Raw genomic sequence first — 25,935 nt, 5'->3', positions numbered from 1 at the left:
CTCAGTCTTCTCTGCCGCTCAAATACATAAAATACTTTTTTTAATTTAACGTCAACAAGCGAGAGGGTTCTGGATACTTTGGGTTTGGAGTGTAAACAAATCGGTATTATGAAGACTGGCTTTTTTTTCTCCTTAACAAACACAGCACAAGTCAGAGTGACCAGGTGTGTGAGGGGTTTGTTTAGACAGCTTCAAGTGGCCTGGTATTTTGTAACGTTTCCAATATTTATAAATAAATATGGAACTCCTCTCCGTTCCCCATCCCTGCTGTGCCAATTTGCTGCTTTCTGGTAAGACTACTTGGTTCTCTTCCAAAAGCAGAAGCGCATCTGCCACGGCACCTGGAAAATTCTTTGCTCAATTCGGCCCCTTGCAAATGGTACTAAATTCGTTTCAGAGAACTGGAGATTCTTGTTTTTCTAGTGTTGTAGAAAATCCTGGGACAATACAAAGAAGTGGGTTTGGAATTAGACCAATGTGGCTGCAGTCTCTCTCCTACCACTAGGGGGCAGTCTGACAATGGAGAAGCGACCAAACCGCAGAGAAAATCAGTTGCCTGAACACAGAGAGAAGGTTGCCCACAGCGCCTGGTCGCGCCAGGTGCTCCATCAACAGCTCTGGCACAGGTGTTTGGCCTGCCGGCCGCCACACACACACACACACACACACACACACACACACACACCCCGCCATTCACGCTCCCTGTCCCTCTGCCTCTCAAATACAGGCATCCATACAAGTAAACCCCAAACACCACTCTTCGCTTGCTGGCTGTGCAGAACCCACCTCCGGGCGCTCTGACAGTGGGCGCCCGTGAGTCCTGGCACGGAAGTTTTATTGGACGCGCTACCTCCCCAGTGGTCCTGCGGTTGAAACAGTAGCAGGGGCGGGAGCCCTCTGCGGGGCCGGCGCTGAGGGTAGTGGGTTAAGCCCCAGGTACAAAGCGCTCGATCCTTTCCGCGGGCCTCCTGCACGGCGCGTTCTGGGACGCCCACCACTAGAGGGCAGCGTGGGCCCACGGGTGCCGCCAGCGGCCCCGGCGCCTGGACGACCCCGAGGGTCCCGGAAGCCCCCGCCGCGGGTAGGCGCGGCGGCTCCAGGTAACGCCTCGCCCGGCAGGTGCCCGGCCTCTCGGCCTCCACAGGAGCACACGCCCCGCACGCCGGCGCGCGCCTCCTGTGTCGCGGGATTCCGCCGACAAGGGACTTCCCCAGCAGCTGGAGAGGGAGGTGAGCAGGTAGATTTATTAAAATAAGCTGCAGGGGAGCGGCGGGCGGGCGGGCGGGCCGAAAGGTGACAGCTGCTGCCACGTGGATCGGACCGGGTGACCGCCACGCTTTGAGAGCCCTGTTACCCTTTCTGCAGGTGTAGCTTGCTTTTTTTTTTTTTAAATAACATCTTTGATTTGTTTTCTTATTTTCGTTTTATTTGAAAGGCAGAGACAGAGATCTTTCATCCACTAGTTCACTCCTCAAATGTGCAGCAGCCAGGGCTGGACCCGGCTGAAGCCAGGGGCCCAGAATTCCACCCAAACGTCCCTGTGGGTGACGGGGCCCACGTACTTGAGCCATCACCTGCTGTCTCCCGAGATGACATTAACAGAAGCTGGAACTGGAAGTGGAGCTAGAACTCGAACCAGACACTTCCGTGTGGGGTGTGGGTGTTCCAAGCAGCAGTGTGGGGGCTAGGCCACATGTCCATTCCTGGTGTGGCTATTTAAAACACACACACACACACATACACCCTCATCCTGCATAAAGCTATGCAAGCTGAGAAGAGGCCCCTGCAAATCCCGTGGCTCAGAGGGCTCTTTAAAAAAATTACTTTTCATTTATTTGAAAGGCAGAACTACAGAGAGAGGAGAGGAGAGAGAGGTCTTCCATCCGCTGGTTCACTCCCCAAATGGCTGCAACGGCCGGAGCTGTGCCGACCAAAGCCAGGAGCCAGGAGCTTCTTCCAGGTCTCCCACGTGAGTTAGGGGCCCAAGGACTCAGGCCATCCTCTGCTGCTTGCCAAGGCGCATTAGCAGGGAGCTGGATTGGAAGCAGAGCAGCCACATCTCCTACTGGCACCGATATGGGATGCCAGCGTCTCAGGCAAAGCCTTAACCCACTACCCCCAGCGCCGGCCCCGCAGAGGGCTCCCGCCCCTGCTTCTGTTTCAACCGCAGGACCACTGGGGAGGTAGCGCGTCCAATAACGCTTCCGTGCCAGGACTCACGGGCGCCCACTGTCAGAGCGCCCGGAGGTGGATTCTGCACATCCAGCAAGCAAAGAGTGGTGTTTGGGGTTTACTTGTGTGGATGCCTGTATTTGAGAGGCAGAGGGACAGGGAGCGTGAATGGCGGTGGGGGGGGGGGGGCGGCCGGCAGGCCAAACACCTGTGCCAGAGCTGTTGATGGAGCACCTGGCGCGACCAGGCGCTGTGGGCAACCTTCTCTCTGTGTTCAGGCAACTGATTTTCTCTGCGGTTTGGTCGCTTCTCCATTGTCAGACTGCCCCCTAGTGGTAGGAGAGAGACTGCAGCCACATTGGTCTAATTCCAAACCCACTTCTTTGTATTGTCCCAGGATTTTCTACAACACTAGAAAAACAAGAATCTCCAGTTCTCTGAAACGAATTTAGTACTACTTGCCATTATTCTCCTTTAACAAGGGGCCAAATTAAACAAAGAATTTTTCCAAGTGCTAAACAGAAAGTTTCCTGCCAGAGACAGGCCCTGGTTAAATAGAATGCAAAGTAGAACTGTAGCTGATGCAAATTCTCACAGGTACCCCGTGAAATGCGGCTGGCTAACATCACAGTGTCACCTAAAAATGCCTTGCAACACAGTGTTTTAATGATATGGAAATTGCCACACTTGTTCTCATGAAAGTTAAGAAATGAAATAAACTGTTCATTTTCAGTTTGAAGGTAAATGTTAAGGAACTCTGGCTCAGGATTTTTTTTTTAACTATGTGCTGATACTGTCCTTAGGACCTGTGCTGCAGTTGCACTAATAAGAGAGTAGGAGTGCAAAATATAAACAAAGGACATTTTAGAAAATGAAAGAATAGGGAGCCGGCGCTGTGGCAAAGCAGCACCACATGGACACCAGTTTGAGTCCTGGCTGCTCCATTTCTGATCCTGCTCCCTGCTAATATGCCTGGGAGAGCAGTAGAGGATGGCCCAAGTGCTTAGGCCCCTGCACTCATGTGGGAGACCTGAGAGAAGCTCCTGGTTCCCGACTTCAGATCAGCACAGCTCCGGCCGTTGCGGCCATCTGGGGAGTGAACCAGAGGTTGGAAGACCTCTCTCTCTGTCTCTACCTCTCTCTGTAACTCTGTCTCTCAAATAAATAAAAATAAATCTTTTTAAAAAGATAAGTAAATCTTCTAAAAAGAAGGAAAGAAAAGAACAAAACTGTGAGCCCTGGAAGCGATCCTTTCATTCTGCTCTGCTTGATCAGACCTCCTGTGACAGTGCCAAGTCCTCGTGACATTTTAAGGATTTTCTCTTTTTATAACATTTACTTTTTTGGCCAGTGCTGTGGCTCACTAGGCTAATCCTCCGCCTGTGGCACCGGCACTCCGGGTTCTAGTCCCGGTCGGGCGCCGGATTCTGTCCCAGTTGCCCCTCTTTCAGTCCAGCTCTCTGCTGTGGCCCGGGAGTGCAGTGGAGGATGGTCCAAGTGCTTGGGCCCTGCACCCCATGGGAGACCAGGAGAAGCACCTGGCTCCTGCCTTCGGATCAGCGCCGGCTGTAGCGGCCATTTGGGGGGTGAACCAACGGAAGGAAGACCTTTCCTTCTGTCTCTCTCTCTCACTGTCTCTCACTTTCTCTCTCTCTCTCTCTCTCTCACTGTAACTCTGCCTGGCCAAAAAAAAAAAAAAAAAAAAAAAAAAAAAAAAAAAAAAGATTTATTTTTTTTGAAAGGCAGAGGCAGACAGAGAGAGAGGCCTTCCATCTGCTGCTTCACTCCCCAGATGGCCACAATGGCAGGAGCTGGGCCGTTATGAAGGCAGGATCAGGATCTTCTTCTGGGTCTCCCATGCGGGTGCAGGGGCCCAAGGACTTGGACCATCTTCTTTTTAAAAAAAAATTTTTATTTATTTATTTAAAAGGCAGAACTACAGAGAGGCAAAGGCAGAGAGATAGATCTTCCATCAGCTGGTTCACTCCCCAAATGGCCACAACTGCCAGAGCTGAGCCGATCCAAAGCCAGGAGCCAGGAGCTTCTTCTGGGTCTCCCATGCAGGTATAGGGGCCCAAGGACTTGGGCTGTGTTCTACTGCTTTCTCAGGCCATAGCAGAGAGCTGGATCAAAAGTGGAGCAGCCGGGACTTGAACCAGCGCCGATATGGATGCCAGTGCTGCAGGCCGCGGCTTTGACCCACTGCGCCACAGCACCGGCCCCCCAGGACAGCTGTTTTCATCTGCCACCAGCATGGTGAGTGGGAGGTCACTGGATGAAAAGGACAGAGGAGAGGGTTTTCCACCTGAGAACAACATTCCTTCCCGAAGTTTCCTGTGGCCTCATTTGATTCAGGCCCTCACAGACAACACCAAGAAAAATACCCTGTTGTTACCAGTACCCTCTGCTGCATCGCAAGCCACCCTTCTGTCCTGTGACTTAAGCCACAACCACGTACGGCTTCTGAGTCTGCATTTTGGTGGGGCTCAGATAGGACCGTCTCGTGGCTCGCCTAAGGTCCCTGGCATGGACAGGCCGATGGCCTTGAATGGCTGGCAGGTGGGGCTGACATTGGCTGGGTCACCTGGGTTCTTCCCCACATAGCCTTTCACCTTTGGGAGAGCTGGAGAGAGCTGCCACCCACAGAGGGCTCCGCTCAGGGCGGCATCCCAGGAAGGCACAGGGGGACGTTCCAGCTCTTATGGTATCATTTCTGCCACACTGCATGGGCCAAAGCAAGGCCAATGTAGATTCAAGAGATAGGGAAACAGGGGCCAGTGCTGTGGTGTAGCAGATAAAGCCTCATCTGTGGCTCTGGCATCCAGTATGGGCACCAGTTTGAGTCCTGGCTGCTCCAGTTCTGATTCAGCCTCCTATTAATGCACCTGGGAGAGCAGCGGAAGATGGCCCAAGTGCTTGGGCCCCTGAAGCCCCAGGAGAGACCAAGATGAAACTCCTGGCTCCTGGCTTTGGCCTGACCCAGCCCTAGCCATTGTGGTAATTTGGGGAGTAAACCAGCAATTGGAAGATGTTTAGATGTTTGTCTCTCTCCCTCTATAACTTTGTCTTTCAAATAAATAAAAATAAATCTTAAAAAAAATAGTTGGAGTTGGCACTGTGGTGAAGTGGGTAAAACCATCACCTACAGTGCCGTCATCCCATATGGGCGCCAGTTCAAGACCTGGCTGTTCCACTTCCGATCCAGCCCTCTGCTATGGCCTGGGAAAACAGTAGAAAATGGCCCGGCCGGTGCCACAGCTCACTTGGCTAATCCTCTGCCTGTGGCGCTGGCACCCCGGGTTCTAGTCCCAGTTGGAGCACTGGATTCTGTCCCGGTAGCTCCTCTTCCAGTCCAGCTCTCTGCTGGGGCCCAAGTCCTTGGGCCCCTGCACATACATGGGAGACCAGGAGGAAGCACGTGGCTCCTGGCTTCTGATCAGTGCAGCACGCCAGCCACAGTGGCCATTTGGGGGGTGAACCAATGGAAAAAAGGAAGACCTTTCTCTCTGTCTCTCTCTCTCTCTCTGTCTAACTCTGCCTGTAAAAAAAAAAAAAAAAAAAAAAACAAGATCTTGGGCCCCTGCATCTACATGGGAGACCCAGAGGAGGCTCCTGGATCCTGGCTTCAGATCAGTGCAGCTCCAGCCACTGTAGCCAATTGGAGAGTGAACCAGCGGAAAAGACCTCTCTCTCTTTCTCTCCTTCTCTCTCTGTGAAACTCTGACTTCCAAATAAATAAATAAATACATATTTTTTTAAAAAAGGATTCCAGGGCCAGCCTTGTAGCATAACACGTGAAGCTGCCACCTGTGAGGCCAGCATCCCATACAGGCACTAGCTTGTATCCTATCTGCTCCACTTCCAATCCAGCTCCCTGCTAATGGCCTGGAGAAAGCAGTGGAAGATGGCCCAAGTATTTGGAATACTGCCACCCACGTGGGAGACCCGGATGAAATTTCTGGCTCCTGGCTTCAGCCTGACCATTGTGGCCGTCTAGGGGTGAACCAGCAGATGGAAGATCTCGCTCTTTTCACTGCCTCTCTCTCTAACTCTGACATTAAAAAAAAATCAATAAATAAATCTTTCTCTTTAAAAGTTTGATTTATTTATTTTAAAGAGTTACAGAGTGGGCAGTGTGAGAGAGAGAGAGCGAGAGAGAGAGAGAGATTCCATCTGTGTTGCCCACATGGATGGGAGAGGCCCTAGTTCTTGGGCATCTTCCACTGCTTTCCCAGATGCATTAGCGGAAGTTGGGTTGCAAGTGGAGCAGCCAGGACTCGAGCCAGTGCCCACATGGGATGCTGGCATTGCAGGTCGAAGCTTAACCTACTGTGCCAAAGGGGCAGCCCTGACTCTTGCATTCTTTAGTAGTTACTCTCTATTCATTGCTTCTTTCCCCAGGTCCTAGGCAACCACTAATCTACTTTCTGATGCTATGGGTTTGCCTGTTTCAGATCTTTCATATAAATGGTGTGTTTTTTTTTTTTTTTTTTTTTGACAGGCAGAGTTAGATATTGAGAGAGAAAGGTCTTCCCTTTTCCGTTGGTTCACCCCCCAAATGGCCGCTACAGCCAGCACGCTGCGCCAATCTGAAGCCAGGAGCCAGGTGCTTTTTCCTGGTCTCCCATGCAGGTACAGGGGCCCAAGCACTCGGGCCATCCTCCACTGCCTTCCTGGGCCACAGCAGAGAGCTGGACTGAAAGAGGAGCAAACGGGACAGAATCCGGCGCCCCAACCAGGACTAGAACCTGGGGTGCTGGCGCCGCAGGCGGAGGATTAACCTAGTGAGCCACAGCGCCGGCCAATGGGGTTAGATAATAAGTGGTCTTTTGCATGAGTCATGTTCCTTCCTGCTCACAGAGCAACCACAAGTGTGGATAAATGTTTACTTTCTGTTCTTAGTGGCCTAAATCTTTTGACCAATGTGACCATGGATGGTCCAAGTCACCTCCATCCTGCTGTGTCAAAGTTGATTTGCTAGAGAATTGTTGTCTCAGTTATTTCTTTCTCCAGCCTCTCAGCAATGAAGCATCTTCTTTCTGTTGATTGAAGACAAGTAGAAAAAGAAAATCCTTTGTAAACCAAGCTTGGGCAGGGGATCACGTGTGTTGGCTTAGATGTTAGCTATTCGAGGGACCGACTCCATGGTGCAGTAGGTTAATCCCCCGCCTGCAGCGATGGCACCCCATATGGGCACCAGTTCTAGTCCTGACTGCCTCTCTTCCAATCCAGCTCTCTGCTGTGGCCTGGTAAAGCAGTGGAAGATGGCCCAAGTGCTTGGGCCCCTGCACCTGCATGGGAGACTAGGAGGAAGCACCTGGCTCCTGGCTTCAGATTGGCACAGCTCCAGCCATTGCGACCATCTGGGGAGTGAATCAGATGAACTAACGGAAGGAAGACCTTTCTCTCTGTCTCTCTCTCTCTCTCTCTCTCTAACTCTGCCTGTAAAAAAAAAAAAAAGAGAGAGAGAGAGAGAGAGAGATGTTAGCTATTCACCTTCATATCTGCTCTACTAATAGTTTTCAGAGTTTCTGGTTTCAGTGTCCACTATAAAGTCAGATGGAGTCTTTTTTTAAAAAATACATATTTATATGAAAAAATATTTAAAGGGAGGGGCATTGCTGTGGCGTAGCAGGTAAAGCTGCCACCACGGTGCTGGCATCTTATACGCATGGCGGTTCGAGACCTGGTTGCCCCACTTCCGATCCAGCTCTCTGCTATGGCCTGGGAAAGCAGTAGATGGCCCAAGAGCTGGGGCCCCTGCACCCATGTGGGAGACTCGGAAGAAGCACCTCGCTTCTGGCTTCAGATCGGCCCAGCTCTGGCCGTTGCAGCCATCTGGGGAGTGAACCAGTGGATGGAAGATCTCACTTTCTCTGTTTTTCTCTCTTCGTCACTCTGCTTTTCAAATAAATAAATAAATCTTTTTTAAAAAATTGCAAGATTGGGACCGGCGCCGCGGCTCAACAGGCTAATCCTCTGCCTTGAGGCGCCGGCACACCAGATTCTAGTCCCGGTCGGGCGCCGGATTCTGTCCCAGTTGCCCCTCTTCCAGGCCAGCACTCTGCTGTGGCCCGGGAGTGCAGTGGAGGATGGCCCAAGTGCTTGGGCCCTGCACCCGCATGGGAGACCAGGAAAAGCACCTGGCTCCTGCCTTCCAATCAGCACGGTGCGCTGGCCGCAGCGCGCCGGCCATTGGAGGGTGAACCAACGGCAAAGGAAGACCTTTCTCTCTGTCTCTCTCTCTTACTGTCCACTCTGCCTGTCAAAAAAAAAAAAAAAATTACAAGATTGGGCTAAAATGTTCAACAATTAATTATAGTGATGGTGGCACAACTCCAAATAAACTGAAAACTTTTGAATCGTACACTTAAACTATTGTGTTATGCTAATTACAGCTCAATAAAGCCATTCCCAAAAATTAAAGTGAAAACTTTCTTTTCATGCAAATCCTGACCTTTGGAGGCTGAGTGGTAATCATCCTCTAATCTAACCTCTGCGCTCAGAAAATCTTTTCAAAATCAAGGGTGACACGAGTATAATGAATGCCTTCTGCTTCCTAATTGGGCCCTTCGTTTGTTTAACCCAGAGGGAGCATCTACAGAAATGCAGGTCAAGAAGCCAATAACTTTGGACAACTCTCAGCTGGGGTTTGCATTACTGGGCCTCAAGGCTGGCAGGGACGAGCCCCTGTGTCTCGTCTGTGGAGCCTCTTGGAGGTGACAGGGAAAGAGCCCTGCTGGGTCACTGCATTTTTCTTACATTAGTGAGTTAGAGATAGAATGTTCTCGGGCCTCTGGGGGCCTACGCTTTGCCAACACAGGGAGGAATCCCTCTGGGACACATGAGTGCGAACTCATCACTCGGCTGTTTTTGTAACAAACACGAAGTACAGCCAATGTTGTAGAAGCCCCTAAAAGGATGAGACAGTGAGTCAATCAGCCGGCTGATGGCAGCGCTCAGAGTCTGCAAGGTGTCTCCACGGAGGAGGGTGGTCATGACCACGCTCACCGTTACGATGCTGTGTGGTACTCCCCTCAGTCGTTCTAGGGAAGTGTGATTATTAGAAACATCAGACTCATACGATGGGTAGAGCTTGGCTTCCTGCTGCATGATAAGGTACGGTCTGACAGCATAGGTATGAAACTGTGGCAAGCTAACTGGTAAAAAAGCTTTCGAGCAAAGTAAAATCTCTAACCTTTCACAATTTTTAGCTTAACTTTTTTCTTTATGTATTTGAAAGGCAGAGTTACAGAGAGGGAGAGAGACAGAAAGATCTTCCATCTACTGGTTCACTCTCCAAATATCCACAATGTCTGGAGCTGGGCCAGTCCAAAGCCAGGAGCCAGGAGCTCCTATTCAGATGCAGGGGCCCAAGGATTTGGGCCATCTTCACATTAGCAGTGACATTAGCAGACACATTAGCAGGGAGCAGGATCGGAAGTGGAGCAGCCAGCACTCAAAGCAGCACCCATAAGGAACACCAGTGCTTCAGTGGGCAGTTTTACCCACTATGTCACAGTGCCAGCCCCCTAGCTTAACTTTTTTTTTTTTTTTTTTTTGACAGGCAGAGTGGACAGTGAGAGAGAGAGAGACAGAGAGAAAGGTCTTCCTTTTCCCTTTGGTTCACCCCCACCCACCCACCCACCCACCCAGCGCACCACGCTGATCCGAAGCCAGGAGCCAGGTGCTTCTCCTGGTCTCCCATGCGGGTGCAGGGCCCAAGCACTTGGGCCATCCTCCACTGCAGTCCCGGGCCACAGCAGAGAGCTGGACTGGAAGAGGAGCTACCGGGACAGAATCCGGCACCCCAACCGGGACTAGAACCAGGGGTGCTGGCACCGCAGGCGGAGAATTAGCCTAGTGAGCCATGGTGCCTGCCCCTAGCTTAACTTCTTAAAATCTATTTGTTTATTCGGCCAGCGCTGTAGGATAGCACTTAAAGCTGTCGCCTGCAGTGCCAGCATCCCTTATGGGTGCCAGTTCCAGTCCTGGCTGCTCCACTTCCGATCCAGCTCTCTGCTGTAGCCTGGGAAAGCAGTAGAAGATGGCCAAGTCCTTGGGCCCCTGCACCACATGGGAGACCTGGAAGAAGCTCCTGGCTCCTGGCTTCAGATCAGTTTAGCTCTGCTCTGGCTGTTGCGGTCATTTGGGGTGTGAACCTCTTGCTCTCTGGCTCTGCCTCTCTTTGCGACTCTTTCAAATAAATAAAATAATTCATAAAAAAAAATTAGGGGCCAGCGCCATGGCACACTTGGTTAATCCTCCACCTGCTGCACCGGCATCCCATATGGACGCCAGTTCAAGTTCCGGTTGCTCCTCTTCCAATCCAGCTCTCTGCTGTAGCTTGGGAAAGCAGTAGAGGATGGCCCAAGTGCTTAGGCCCCTGCACCCACATGGGATACCAGGAAGAAGCACCTGGCTCATGGCTTCAGATCAGCGCAGCTCCGGCCCTTGCAGCCATTTGGGGAATGAACCACCAGAAGGAAGACCTTTCTCTGTGTCTCTCTCACTGTCTGTAATTCTACCTGTCAAATAAATAAATAAATAAATAAAATTTTAAAAAATTATAAAACTGAAATAGCTTTATCAGAATAAAAAAGTTCATTGCAAGCAATGTTAGACCCTTGAGGTTATTCCCAGAAAATAAAGGAGTTCCATGGACACAAAGGCCTGGGAAACTGCATCTTAAACATCTACCAGGGCTGGCGCCACAGCTCACTAGGCTAATCCTCCGCCTAGCGGCGCCGGCACACCGGGTTCTAGTCCCGGTTGGGGCGCCGGATTCTGTCCTGGTTGCCCCTCTTCCAGGCCAGCTCTCTGCTGTGGCCAGGGAGTGCAGTGGAGGATGGCCCAGGTGCTTGGGCCCTGCACCCCATGGGAGACCAGGAAAAGCACCTGGCTCCTGGCTCCTGCCATCGGATCAGCGCGGTGCACCGGCCACAGCGCGCCGGCCGCAGCGGCCATTGGAGGGTGAACCAACGGCAAAGGAAGACCTTTCTCTCTGTCTCTCTCTCTCACTGTCCACTCTGCCTGTCAAAAAAAAAAAAAAATCTACCATAGAAACCTGTAATGTGGGGGTGGCATTGCAGTGCAGTGGATTTAGCCACTGCTTGTGACACTGGCATTCCATGTCAGAGTGCTGGTTTGCATCCCAACTGCTCCACTTCCAACCCAGCTTCCTGCTAATGTGTCTGGGAAAGCAGCAGAAGATGGCCCAAGTACTTGCTTGCTACCCACGTGGGAGACCAGGATGGAGCTTCAGGTTGGCCCAGATCTGTTTGTTGTGGCCATTTGAGGAGTGAACTAGTGGATTTAAGATCTCTCTCCCTCTCTGTGACTCTACCTTTCAAAGAAAGAAAGAAAGAAATCTGTAATGTGGGGTGGGCATGTGGAACTGTAGTAGTGATGCTGTTTGGGACACTGTGTCCCATTTTAGAGTGTGAGGTTTCAAATGCGAACCCTGGGCGGCGGCAGGTGATGACCTAAATTCTTAGGAACTGTCACCCATGTGGGAGACCCAGGTGGAGTTCCACCATCTGGCTTTAGGCTGGCCAAGCCCTGAATGTTGAGAGCATCTGGGGAGTGAACCAGCAGATGGGGGATCTTTCTGTGTCTTTGTCTCTCTATCTCTGCTTTTCAAATAAGCTAAGTAAGTAAATAAATATTTTTAAATATTTTTATTTATTTGAAAGGCAGAGTTGAAGGGAGAGGAAGAGAGAGACCCACCTTCTATCCATTGGTTCACTCCCCAAATGGCCACAACAGCCAAAGCTGGGCCAGTCCACAGCCAGGAGCCAGGAGATTCTTCTGGGTCTCTTTCATGGGTACTTGGGCCATGCCTTGCTGCTTTCCCAGGCACATCAGTAGGAAGCTGGATCAGAAGTGGAGCAGCCAGAACTGGAACCAGTGCCCAAATGGGATGCTGGCATTGCAGGTGGTAGTTTTACCTACTACGCCACAGTGCCAGGCCCCCAATAAACTTTTAAAAAAATCTATAACGCATGGAGTAAAATTTCTGAGAAGCCCTATGGAGAAGAAGACATTTTGATCTGAAGTAAGCCCAGTTAACAAAAGTCACTGGGCCATAGAACTCTTTTTTTCCTCCCATGGATTATGTTCTGGGAAACGCTGACCTGAGTGGCTGTACAATCTTCTTTCTCTACCACCATTACCTACACATAATGTTTCTACAGTTTCAAGCTCAGGTGTAAGTGGAGATGGGCTTCTTTCTTTTTTTTTTTTTTTCTTTTTAAAGATTTACTTATTTATTTATTTGAGAGAGAGAGAGAGAGAGAGAGAGAGAGAGAGAGGTCTTCCATCCGCTGGTTCACTCCCCAATTGGCTGCAACAACTGGAGCTGGGCCCATCCGAAGCCAGGAGCCAGGAGCTTCTTCTGGGTCTTCCCACATGTGTACAGGGGCCCAAGGACTTGGGCCATCTTCTACTGCTTTCCCAGGCCATAGCAGAGAGCCAGATCAAAAGTGAAGGCTAATCCTCCGCCTGCGGCGCCAGCACTCCGGGTTCTAGTCCCAGTTGGGGCACCGGTTCTGTTCCAGTTGCTCCTCTTCCAGTCCAGCTCTCTGCTGTGGCCCAGGAAGGCAGTGGAGGATGGCCCAAGTCCTTGGGCCCTGCACCTGCAGGGGAGACCAGGAGGAAGCACCTGGCTTCTCTGGCTTCAGATCGGCGCAGCGTGCCGGCCGTAGCAGCCATTTAGGGGGTGAACCAAAGGAAGGAAGACCTTTCTCTCTGTCTCTCTCACTGTCTAACTCTGCCTGTCAAAAAAAAAGAAGTGGAGCAGCCAGGACTGGAACTGGCGCCCATATGGGATGCCAGCACTGCAGGCGGCTGCTTTATCCGCTACACCATAGCACTGGCCCCTCTTTCTTTTTCAAGATTTATTTTGGGGCAGGCTCTGTGGTATACTGGTTAAAACTGCTGCATGCAGTGCTAGTATCACATATGGGCGCCAGTTCGAGTCCCGGCTGCTCCACTTCCAATCCAGCTCCCTGCTAATGTGCCTGGGGAAGCAGTAGAAGATGGCCCAAGTGTTTGGGCCCCTGCACCCACATGGGAGATTCAGAAGAAGCTCCTGGCTCCTGGCACAGCTCCAGCCATTGCAGCCGTTTGGAAAGTGAACCAGCGGATGGAAGATATCTCTCTCTCTCTCTCTGTCACTCTGCCTTTCAAATCTTTAAAAAAAAATTTATTTTATTTATTTGAAAGGCAGAGAGAGAAAGATCTTCCATCCACTGATTCATTCCCCAGATGGCCACAGTGCTAGGAATGAGGCAGGGTTCTTCTTATTTTTTTTTTTTTTAATATCTATTTATTTGAAAGTCAAAGTTACACAGAGAGGCAGAGAGAGAGAGGTCTTCTATCCACTGGTTCACTCCCCAATTGGCCACAATGGCCAGAGCTGCACCAATCCAAAGCCAGGAGCCAGGAGCTTCTTCCAGGTCTCCCATGTGGGTGCAGGGGCCCAAGGACTTGGGCCATCTTCCCAGGCCATAGCAGAGAGCTGTACTGGAAGTGGAGCAGCTAGGACTCAAACTGGCGCCATATTGGATGGTGTCACTGCAGGCGGCAGCTTTACCTGCTACGCCACAGCCTTGGCCCCAGGAATGAGCTGCTTATTCACAGGAGCCACAACTGTTGCTCCAAAATCAGACAATATAGGCAACTGATAGGTCTGTATTTAGGCAGAACCATGCCAGTAAAATACACACTCTTCCTTGAGTGCACACAGCAGGCAGTGATGCAAAAGTTTTTAGGTGTGGGTGCTGCTGCACAGCAGTTAAGCCACTGCTTCAGATGCCAACATCCCATACTGGAGAGTCAATCTGAGTCCCAGCCGCTCCACTTCCTATCCACCATCCTCCTACTGCATCCTGGGCGAACAGTGATGGTGCAAGTGCTTAGGCCTCTGCTACCCCCGCGGGAGTCCCGGGTGGAATTCCTGGCTCCTGGATTCCATCTGGCCCAGCCCTAGCTATGGCAGGCATTTGGGGAGTGAACCAGGGCCAGGAAGATCTCCTCTCTGTCTCTGTGCCTGTCACTCTACTTTTCAAGTAGATGAAAAGAAAATTTTAAAAATTTTTCAAGCAGAAAGCTTTTAAACAGGCTTCCCAATGTTTGTTTTTTTTTTTATTTTTTTTAACTTTTATTTAATGAATATAAATTTCCAAAGTACAGCTTATGGATTACAATGGCTTCCCCCCCATAACTTCCCTCCCACCCGCAACCCTCCCCTTTCCCGCTCCCTCTCCCCTTCCATTCACATCAAGATTAATTTTCAATTATCTTTATATACAGAAGATCAGTTTAGCATATATTAAGTAAAGATTTCAAGAGTTTGCACCCACATAGAAACACAAAGTGAAAAATACTGTTTGAGTACTAGTTATAGCATTAAATCACAATGTACAGCACATTAAGGACAGAGATCCTACATGAGGAGTAAGTGCACAGTGACTCCTGTTGTTGACTTAACAATTTGACACTCTTGTTTATGGCATCAGTAATCACCCTAGGCTCTTGTCATGAGTTGCCAAGGCTATGGAAGCCTTTTGAGTTCACCGACTCTGATCATATTTAGACAAGTTCGTAGTCAAAGTGGAAGTTCTATCCTCCCTTCAGAGAAAGGTACCTCCTTCTTTGATGACCTGTTCTTTCCACTGGGCTTCCCAATGTTTGTATTGCCACCAGCATTGCTGCATTGTTTGCTTGTTTGTTTGTTTTTCACTGCTCCCAGGAAACCTTCCCTTTGGGAAACATACCCCATTTTTTCTTATCCAGATGGAAAGCAATACTTGGAGCCATGGCCTCTTACTGCCTCCTGGGCTGCCACGCCCAGCGAGATGGATGGTCTGGAAGCCACGCGATGTGGATTCTAAGTCTGCTTGTGCTGTGAATGCACCCTGGACTTGAAGCAAGTCCCCTTCCCCGGGAAGTCCTGTGTTTTTCCGTCTGGAAGTTGGGGCAGTCAGGCGAGATGCCTCTGTTCTCACCCAGCTTGAGAACACTGCTTTGTTCCGCATCAGGGCCATCACAGGGCAGCTCCGGTCCAGCACTCCCTTGGGTATCAGCATAGCCTCCTGCGCCCCACGCATTCGTCTGCCTCGCCCCCAGCAGGCAATGGCTGAGCATCGGAGCAGCTCCGGCCCAGCTGGGTCGTGTTAATGAGGCTGGCCCCCACCCCTCCTGGTCAGTGCCCACTCCGATGTCACTCTTACCCTTTGGAAATGCCCTCTCCAGTTTCAACCAGACTGTGTCCCTGAAATCAGTGTCTGGGGTGCTGTGATTTCTCTATTATCTTTCTTTTTTAATTATTAAGACATCAACAAGAGCCCTCTTCGGATATCGTGAAGGGGTTCGCTTTCTCACACAGGAGCAAGGAGAGCTGGACCAGGGCCTGGAAAGCTGGCTGGACTCCTTGGCTTCAACCGAGGCAGGAGAATAGCTTCAAAGGTGAACTAAAAGCTTGTTCCTACTCTCAAGTGCTTACTGTGATCCAAATGCAGCTTATTCCGGGAAACTAGATGTTGTGAATGTGTGTGCTGACCCAGCAGTCCTTAGGAGGGAGGCGCTCAAATCTCCACCGCTGAGCACAGACGCCTCTCCCCGGGAAAGCCTCCCGCCTTGTCCCTTTCTCCCTGCACCCCCAGACAGTGACTCGGGCCTCGTGCTTGTCCGCACCACTCAGTCTCTGCCCCAGGGCCACACACTTGCAGAGAGGGACTTCATTGTGTCTCTGATTGACTTGTGACATTAGTGACCTATGACCTTGAGTCAGTCAAGTGACTTCTCTGGGGCTCAGTTTTCCTCTGTACAATGGGGCTGATTACGTTGTTGTGAGAACTCCCTTGGGTTGCTCGTCCTTCACCCCTGTCTGATTTGTGCAGGTGCATCTGGGGACCTCCTGACGTTGACTGTGCCTGGTTTTCTGATGCCCTCTCTCTAAGCTTTGACCAGTAACATTCCTCCTTATTCTGCTGAATAGACTTGTACTCGCTCTGCCAGACTCGCCCATCCCAGGCTGGGTGCCTGCTGTGGCACCGGCACCTGTGTTTACATTTGTCACTATACGTACCGTACACAGAATCGCACCTCCCACCTTCAAGATCTCACAGGCTTGTGGCAGCTGCAGGACTTTCTTTCATCATCACCCTGTTTCTCCAGGTCCCCTAGGTGGCACCACCGCTCCAGCCACACGACGGTTGCCTGTTGAGGGTAAAGGCACAAGGAGTGGAGGGGGCACAGGGAGCACAGAGGCAGCAGAAGGGCTGCGATGGATGTGGGCCGGGAGGGGCCGGCGCCTGCTTCTGTCTGCAGTGGGCAGATCCTGCAAGGAGCCTGGACTCCATGCTCAAGGCACCTGGGAGCCTCAGAAGGGTTTGCAGCCAGGATAAGACGTATTTATTTTACAAGGATCCTGCTGGCTGCTCTGGGAGGGGGAAGGGACAGGACTGGAATCACACAGCCCAGCGAGGGGCTTCTGGGGCTGCGGGAGAGTGCGGTGGTAGCTGGTCATAGGGCTGGAGAAAGACATCTGGCCTCCACTTCCTGCGGCAGGGAGGGGGCCGCTGGGCGGAATCCCTGCCCTGCCCCTCCCCAGCACTCCCCGGGCGGCAGCGTCTCCGCCTCCCCATGAGGACTGATGAGTGGATAACTGTTTATTACTGTGCTGTTCCACACACCCTCTGCAGGTCAGCTGGGGAGTGTGGGAGGTGGGGCAGAGGCAGATCAGCGAAGACTCTGGGATTTCTGGCTTAAGGAAATGGGTTTAGTCGGAAATGACTCAGCAATGAGCACGTCAGGTCCTGGAAGAGGTGGGAGGAGGGCCTATTTAGGAATACGTTTGGGTTCTCGTATATCAGACCTGGCTGGCTCGGAGGCCTGGTCCTCATCCCCACGGGCAGGGCAGGGTGGGTCCAGCACGGGCAGCCAGAGGGACAGAGCTGGTTGGCAAAACAGCAGCCCAACTATGTGAAGGGGGAGGCCAACACCAGCGCCCAGGGTGTCTCGGGCTAGGTCACTACATCTGGGGCCCGCGCCACACACGTGAGTGGGCAAGGTGGCCCATCTCCCGGACCCTAGAGCGGTGACGTAGGTGACGCTGCTGAAACGCCCTCTCGGCCTCTGATGCGCTGCTCCAGCACGGCAGCTCCTGGTTCCCCAAGCAGAAGCAAGCTGCCCCCACTCTGCGCTCCCAGAACCTGCAGGCCTGTGCCTGGCCTCCGCCCACCCCACTCACACCACGCGGGGCACACACAGGTGCTCACTGGCTTGCCTGCTGCTGTGCTTGCAAGTGGCCAACATGAGCCCAGGGTCCATCCGGCACCTAAGCCCCTGCGGTCATGGTCCCAGCCAGCAGGCAGCTAGGGTACGTGGGGTGCACAGTCTGACTGTGAGGCACAGCAAAGGGGACCTAGGATATACCCAGAGGCTGCACAACAGGGACTTGGGCCATCTTCCACTGCTTTTCCAGGCCATAGTAGAGAGCTGGATCGGAAATAGAGCAGCCGGGACTAGAACCAACACCCGTATGGGATGCCGGCACAGCAGATGGCAGCTTTACCCACTAAGCCACAGCGCCGCACCCCGCCCCCCAAGCTTCTTCTGGGTCTCTCATGCTTGTGCAGGGACCCAAGCACCTGGGCCATCCTCTACTGCTTTCCCAGACCATAGCAGGGAGCTAGATCAGAAGTGGAGCAGTCAGGTCTTGAACTAGCACCTGTGTGGGATGCTGGCAGTGAAGGCAGAGTGTCTGGGTGTACTTTTTTTTTTTTTTTTTTTTTGGTAACATTTAGAGAGAGAGAGAAAGTCTATCTGTTGGTTCACTCCCCAACTGGCCACAACAGCCGGAGCTGTGCCAATCGGAAGCCAAGAGCCAGGAGCTTCTTCCGGGTCCCCCATGGGGTAAATCAACTTTTTTTTTTTTTTTTTTTTTTTTTTTTGACAGGCAGAGTGGATAGTGAGAGAGAGAGACAGAGAGAAAGGTCTTCCTTTTGCCGTTGGTTCACCCTCCAATGGCCGCCACGGCTGGCGCGCTGCGGCCGGCGCACTGCGCTGATCTGATGGCAGGAGCCAGGTACTTATCCTGGTCTCCCATGGGGTGCAGGGCCCAAGCACTTGGGCCATCCTCCACTACCTTCCCTGGCCACAGCAGAGAGCTGGCCTGGAAGAGGGGCAACCGGGAAAGAATCCGGCGCCCCGACTGGGACTAGAACCCAGTGTGCCGGTGCCGCTAGGTGGAAGATTAGCCTATTAAGCCGTGGTGCTGGCCAAATCAACATTTGTAAATCAATAAATAACATATACACATTGTGGCCGGCGCCGCAGCTCACTAGGCTAATCCTCCGCCTTGCGGCGCTGGCACACCGGGTTCTAGTCCCGGACGGGGCGCCGGATTCTGTCCCGGTTGCCCCTCTTCCAGGCCAGCCCTCTGCTGTGGCCAGGGAGTGCAGTGGAGGATGGCCCAAGTGCTTGGGCCCTGCACCCCATGGGAGACCAGGAGAAGCACCTGGCTCCTGCCATCGGATCAGCGCGGTGTGCCGGCCGCGGCGGCCATTGGAGGGTGAACCAACGGCAAAGGAAGACCTTTCTCTCTGTCTCTCTCACTGTCCACTCTGCCTGTCAAAAAAAAAAAAAAAAAAAAAAAAAAAAAAAAAAAAAAAAAAACATATACACACTAAACTTAAAAACTTAGACAATCTAGACCATATTGGTAACCCACAAGCACGCAGGATGATTCCATGTGCAGAGCTGAATGTTGTGTGGACAGCAGCTGTTGCATGATATATCTATCCTATCATCTCATTTGTACCACCAACCCTCAGAATGACTGTGTACAGCTCTAGCTGAAGAATTACCAGTCACAAATTAATAAAGCACTGCCAGTCATTTGCTTCCGACTTAGATATGCACATGTAAGTCAGGAAGTTTGTGGCCTTTGTTTATAAAGCTCATCCAACAATGTTCTGTACAAATTATCCCTCAGTTCTAAAACTTACAGTTCAGATGGTTTTATTGCCCTCATCTGAATCTGCACAACTGTCACATATATGGAAGAGAAACACTGGAATCTTAATAGCTATTTTCAATATTTGGTGGAGACTCATACTTATCCATAAATCAGTAAGTTAATCTATACAGTTTGAGTGGCCAGCGCTGTGGCGTGGCGGGTAAAGCCACTGTCTGCAGTGCCGGCATCCATATGAGCGCTGGTTCGAGTCCTGGCTGCTCCACTTCTGATCCAGCTCTCTGCTGTGGCCTGGGAAAGCAGTAGAAGATGGCCCAAGTGCTTGGGCTCCTGCACCCACGTGGGAGACCCGGAAGAAGCTCCTGGCTCCTGGCTTCAGATCAGTTCAGATCAGTGCAGCTCCAGCCATTGCGGCCAGTTGGGGAGTAAACCAACAGATGGAAGACCTCTCTCTCTCTCTCTCTCTCTCTCTCTCTCTCTCTCTCCTTCTCCTTCTCTCTCTGTGTAACTCTGACTTTCAAATAAATAAATAGGCCAGTGCCGTGGCTCAATAGGCTAATCCTCCGCCTTGCGGCGCCGGCACACCAGGTTCTAGTCCCAGTTGGGACGCCGGATTCTGTCCCGGTTGCCCCTCTTCCAGGCCAGCTCTCTGCTGTGGCCCAGGAAGGCAGTGGAGGATGGCCCAAGTGCTTGGGCCCTGCACCCGCATGGGGGACCAGGAGAAGCACCTGGCTCCTGGCTTCAGATCAGCGCGGTACGCTTCCCACAGCGCAGCAGCCGCAGCAGCCACTGGGGGGTGAACCAACAGAAAAAGGAAGACCTTTCTCTCTATCTCTCTCACTTTCCACTCTGCCTGTCAATAAATAAATAAATAAATAAATCTTTTAAAAAAGAATTAAAAAAATCTACACAGTTTGAGAGATTTTACATTACTGTGTTCTGGGACGGGTGCCATGGTATATGTAGTAGGCTAAGCCTCCATCTGCACCACCAGCATCCCACATGGGCACCGAGTCATGTCCTGGTTGCTCCTCTTCCAATCCAGCTCTCTGCTATGGCCTGGGAAAGCAGTGGAAGATGGCCCAAGTCCTTGGGCCCTGCACCCACGTGGGAAGACCCAGAGGAAGCTCCTGGCTCCTGATCAGCATAGCTCCAGCCATTGCACCATTTGGGGAGTGAACCAGCAGATGGAAGACCTCTCTCTGAGTCTCTCCCTCTATCTGTAACTCTACCTCTCAAATAAATAAATAAATAAATAATCTTTTTTTAAAAAAACTAAGCTCTTGTGGTTTTTTTTTTTAAAGAATCCCATGTTCTGACCCTGTTATTCTTAGAAGGAACATAATGAATAACTTATGCATAACTTAGAAGTTACAACCTTTCCAGCTAGTTTTAAAATTAATAGTTCTGTTTACCAAATTTCTGAATTCACTAGTTTCTAAAACTGGCATTAAACGAAGATCGGAAACCTAGGCAACTACCAGGAACCATGTAACCCAGCCCAAGAAAGTGGATGTACATTTTAGAAAAATGCTATTTACTTAACTCTTCATTTTATTCAAAAGGCAGAGAGGCACAGAAAAAGACAAACATCTTCTCTCTGTCTACTGGTTCACTTCCCAAATGCCCACAACAGCCAGGGCTGGACCAGGCCAAAGCCAAGAACACTGAACTCAGCACCACCGGCAGGGATCCAGGTAGCTGAGCCATCGTCTGCTGCTTCCCAGGGTGCACATTAGCAGAAAGCTGGATCAGAAGTGAAGAAAGGGCCGGTGCTGTGGCACAGGGTTAAAGCCCTGGCCTTAAGCGCCGGCATCCCTTATGGGTACCGGTTCAAGTCCTGGCTGCTCGGCTTCCTATCTAGCTCCCTGCTAATAAACCTGGGAAAGCAGAGGAAGATGGCCCCAGATCTGCCCAGCTCTGGCTGTTGCGGCCATTTGGGGAGTAAACCAGTGGATGAAAGATTCTCTCTCTCTGCCTCTGCCTCTCTGTAACTCTGCCTTTCAAATAAATAAATAAATCTTAAAAAAAAAAAAAAAGTGAGGGAGCCAGGACTCGAACCAGGGACTCCAGTATGGGATGCAGGTGTCTCACACAGCATCTTCACCGCTGCACCAAATGCCATCCCTGGGTGGATGTTCTTCTCCTGATTAATTTCACACACAGAGAGGTGTGTGGAGATGCACTGAGGACAAGTGGGAGAGGCCTCCAGGGCTGCTTCTCCCAACCCAGGAGGGACAGAGTCCGCAGAAACCTGCCCTTCCTGCTCCCCCGGAGGCGAGGCTGGCAGTACCCAACCCCAGCTCTCCTCTGAGGCCTTGCAATTTTTGGGTGCAGGCTGGGCATACATGAGAGGAGTTGTGGGTGTCTTAGTCCATTTGCTGCTGCTGGAATAAAAGACCACACCCGGGGTAGTTCATAAACAGTCATTTATTTCACCGGTTGCTCTAGAGGCTGTGTCAGAAAGGGGTGAAAGGGAGCAAGCAAAGACCGTAAGACAGGGAGGACGGGGGCCCAACCTGCCCCCCAGAACTCACCCACTCCCTCAGCCTATATGAGTGGCGCCTTCATGACCATTCAATCAATCCTTATTGAAATGGTTCTGTAAGGTTTGTTTTCAAAGGCAAGTCAGAGAGAAACAGACTGGTTCATTCCCCAAATGCCTGCAATGAATGGGGCTGGGCCGAGGCTGGGAGCCTGGAACTCCATCTGAGTTTCCACGTGGATGTCAGGGACCTAAATACTTGATCTGCTGCCTCAAAGGGTTGCATCAGCAGGAAGCTGGAGACGCGACAGAGCCAGCTCACAAATCAGGCCCTCTAATACCGGACATGAGCTTCCCAAACGGCATCTTAACTGTAACTGCAACATCTGCCCCTGATTACTGCTTGAAGGTTCTATCTCTGTCTCTTAATATTGTTCCAGTGGCAATTAACTTTCTTTTTATATATATAAAAAAGGATCTATCTATTTACTTGAAAGTGTTACAGAGACAGAGGGAGAAACTGAGATCTTCCATCTTCTGGTTCACTCCCCAAATGGCCTCAAATGGTCAGGGCTGGGCCAGGCCAAAGCCAGGAGTCTGGAACTCCAACTGGGTCTCCCATGTGTGTGCAGGGCCCCATTCACTTGGCCCATCCTCTGCTGCTTTCTCAGGTACATTAGCAAGGAGCTGGATCAGAAGTGGAGCAGCTAGGACTCGAACCAGCACTCAGATGGGATGCTGGTGTGTCAGCATCAAGGGTGGTGGCTTAACCCACTATGTAGCAACAGTGGCCCCCAGCAGTTAACTTTCCACATGCATTTTAGAGAGGGTTTTCAAACCATAGCATGGGGTAGAAAAGGCTCTAGTCCAAAAAAAGGGCTACTCTTCCTGATGACAGTGGTCCTTGCAGCCAGCACCCCCAAGGGCCACCGTTACAGTCTGAATATGAGTGTCCCCCAAAAGACCCATGCGTCAAAGGTCCCCAAAGTCTTATGTTGATGGATTAATGTTAATGATTAGTGCATTAGGGTGGAAACTTAATCCAATTATGCTGTCTGCAGGTGGGGCATTTGGGAAGTGATTGGATTAGATTTGGTTTGCTAGGGAGGGATCCCCAAGATCAAATCACATAGACACAGACAAGAGTGCCCCCTGTCCCTCTGCTTCCTGGCCCACTCTATCACCCTTACCCTGCACGTACTCCACCATCCACTGCCCTCACCAGCTGCTAAGATTCCCAATCTCGGACTGTGAGCCTCCAAAAGTGTAAGCCAGAATAACCCTCCTTCCTTCAGGAGTAGCAGCCCTCGGGTATTTGTTGACCAACGCAGCCAGCTGAGGCAATGAGGACCCCCTTCCCTGGCACAGCACAGCCTCTTCTGGGCTTCTCCCTCAAAAGGTTTGGAAGCTGGCACACAGCCATTCCCCATGCCCGCCACACACAGAGAACATGCATGCAAATATGCACACACATAGACATCTACACATAGACACACACCACTTTCACATATGCACACAAATGGAAAACAATGACAAGGTTCATGCAAACACAATCACCCCAAGTGAGCACACAAGCCCTCCACAGACTCCATTTACGGCTACTCACACACACATGCACGCCCCACATTGGCATGGGCACCTCACACGGACTCTCTGCTTACACAGTCTACACAAAGACTTAAGCAGTGGGTGCTGGGGGTGCTGCCCAGGGCCCTGTACTTTTCCACTGAAGCACCTGCTCACTCAGGCACTCCGCAGGAGGGGTGTGAGCTGTAAAAGTCGGGTCCCTGTGCCGCAGTTCGAGAAGCCCCTGCAGGACATTTCCGGCTCAGAGCCCTGGGTGCTGATGTGCTCAGCTCCCCCACCAGCCCAGTCTTGTTTCTTCACTCCCTGCAGGTGCCCATCAGGAGAATGTTGCCCCATAGCGTGAGTCTGTGCAGGACACTCCCTGTCGGTCTTCTGGCCCTGGGGAGATTTGCACCTCTTCTTCCTACAGCCCGAAAGTCGACCTGCAGAACGGACCCTACTGCCTGGCCCGGAGCAGAAGCCCCCAGAGGACTCCTGTAAAGGCCACAGAAGCGGCTTGGGGACCAGCACAGACCTGCGGGTTCTCTAAGATGTCTTCGGTTTGGTGTTGAAACTGATCAAAGGAATCCACCAGTCATCTGCACTTCTGTTTCTGATCTCAAACCCCACTACCCTCTCGCGTGTGTACAGTGCAAGGTCTGGAGAGTAGGACATGGCTTCCCACCTCTGGGCTCAGACAGAGCAGGACTACATCACTGCTACTCACAGTGTGTTCTGGGGTCAGCAGCAAAGACCTCAGGTGGGAGCTTGTTGGAAATGCAGAATCACAGCCACACCCCTCCCCAACACACACACACACACACACACACACACACCCCAGTCAGAATCTGCATTTTAATAAGGCCTGAGTTCCATTGCATCTTGCAGTGTGAAAAGCATTGATCTAAATGAGTTCTAAAATCCTTATCAGCTTCTAGGATTCTATACAACTTCACCAGGATTGAGATGAGGGTGTGGGGCTTTTGGTTGGGAAGAGTTACTGAGCAGCCCGCACTGCCCTCTCTTGAGTCTGTCCCTGTCAGTAGCTAACACTCCATCGCTTGACTGGAACAGCACACCTGTTTCCCCACCGGCTGACAGAGACGTTGCTCCCTGAGTTTCCCATCTATAAACGATGCCTCACTGACCCACTCTGTCACCCTTACCCTGCACATACATCTTTTTTTTTTTTTCTTTGACAGGCAGAGTGGACAGTGGGAGAGAGAGAGACAGAAAGAAACATCTTCCTTTACCGTTGGTTCACCCTCCAATGGCCACCATGGCCAGCGCACCGCGCTGATCTGAAGGCAGGAGCCAGGTGCTTCTCCTGGTCTCCCATGGGGTGCAGGGCCCAAGCACTTGGGCCATCCTCCACTGCACTCCCTGGCCACAGCAGAGAGCTGGCCTGGAAGAGGGGCAACTGGGACAGAATCCGGTGCCCCAACCGGGACTAGAACCCAGGGTGCTGCCACCACAGGCGGAGGATTAGCCTAGTGAGCCACGGCGCCGGCTCTCACTGACATCTTATAAGGTGTGCGAAGGTCTCTAGGTTTTACACTGAGAAGCTGTAATGGTTGGGTTTTGAGGATAACGGTTGTGTCTCCCAAAAAGATTATGTTCACACTCTGACCCGAGGTACCTGTTCATGTGACTCAACTGTGAACAGTCTTTGCAGATGTAGTCTAGCTGAGACCCTTATCAAACACCCTAATCGAGTATCACCGGAATCTTTAAAAGAAGCCAAGAGGCACAGAGACTGGCGGGGGGGGGGGGGGGGGGGATGTTGTGTGACCGCACACAGAGATTCAGTGCTGTGACTACAAAGGAATGCCAGGAACTGCAGGCAATTGCCAGAAACTGGGAGAGAGGCACGGAAAATATTCCCTCTCCGAGACTCCAAAAGGCGTGAATCTTGTCAACACCTGGATTTGGGGCTTCTGGTCTCCAGAACATTAGCCCATTTCTGGTGTTTTAAACCACCCAGTGTGTGATCATGTTACAGCAGCACAAGCCAACTAATACAGCTGTGGAACCTCAAGTAGCAGCCTGTGACGGACCTAGACCCGTGGCCCCCGACCTCACCGTTTGGTGGGGCAGTGTGGGGTCAGAGGCTAAAGTAAACCGGCGAGGGACACAGCTCTAGCTGGGCTTTTAGAAAAGAAGATCAGAGAAATAGGCCACTCTTGGACTTGTTTGACTTGTGAACTCGTCTCAAATTTATTCATTTTTTTTTCTTTACAATTGATTTATTTCCTTCTGCACACAATTTTAAGGATCTGACATACACAATTTTGGTCATTAATAACCACGTGCGGTTTTGTGCTTGCTAAATCAGGCCCTGTATTTAGACGTAATCTGTTAATCTCACTTAATCCCTACAACTGCTCACAAAATACACAAGCTCTCCTCTCTGTCATGGGAACAAGGAAACACGAAGAAACTGGGAGGACTTGCATTTAGGCAAACAGTCCCAAGTAAAGTAAGATCTTGGGTCTTACAGGCTGCACCTACACTTCCCCATCTTTCAAACGGGCATAACATCAGCCTCTTAGGTCTGGCACGATTAAATGAATGACGCGCCCGGGGCCGTGGACGGTAGCAAACTGCATCGTCATCGTTTTCCGGAGACCTCGCCGCCCCCGGCCGCCAGGGGACGCTGTGACGCGGCTCGAGCCCGGCGCTGGCGTGGCCGCTCTAGCCTCGCCGGGGGAAGTCGCTGTCCTCACCT

At 51.4% G+C, this 25,935-nt stretch overlaps 1 long non-coding RNA gene across 1 annotated transcript; it reads left to right on the top strand.

Moving 5' to 3' along the window:
- The first annotated feature begins 974 nt into the window (after positions 1-974).
- Positions 975-20,431, top strand: LOC149120965 (uncharacterized). The gene is made up of 3 exons (XR_016225015.1): positions 975-1,229; positions 15,563-15,642; positions 20,202-20,431. It is a non-coding gene; the product is annotated as an uncharacterized LOC149120965 (long non-coding RNA).
- The last annotated feature ends 5,504 nt before the right edge of the window (positions 20,432-25,935 follow it).

Source organism: Oryctolagus cuniculus, chromosome 18 (genome assembly GCF_051225735.1).
Source record: "Oryctolagus cuniculus isolate XC-2025 breed Fujian yellow rabbit chromosome 18, ASM5122573v1, whole genome shotgun sequence".
In the NCBI taxonomy this organism is placed as follows: domain Eukaryota; kingdom Metazoa; phylum Chordata; class Mammalia; order Lagomorpha; family Leporidae; genus Oryctolagus; species Oryctolagus cuniculus.
The sequence above is the reverse complement of the archived record's forward strand: the minus strand, read 5'-3'. Positions and strand labels throughout refer to the sequence as shown.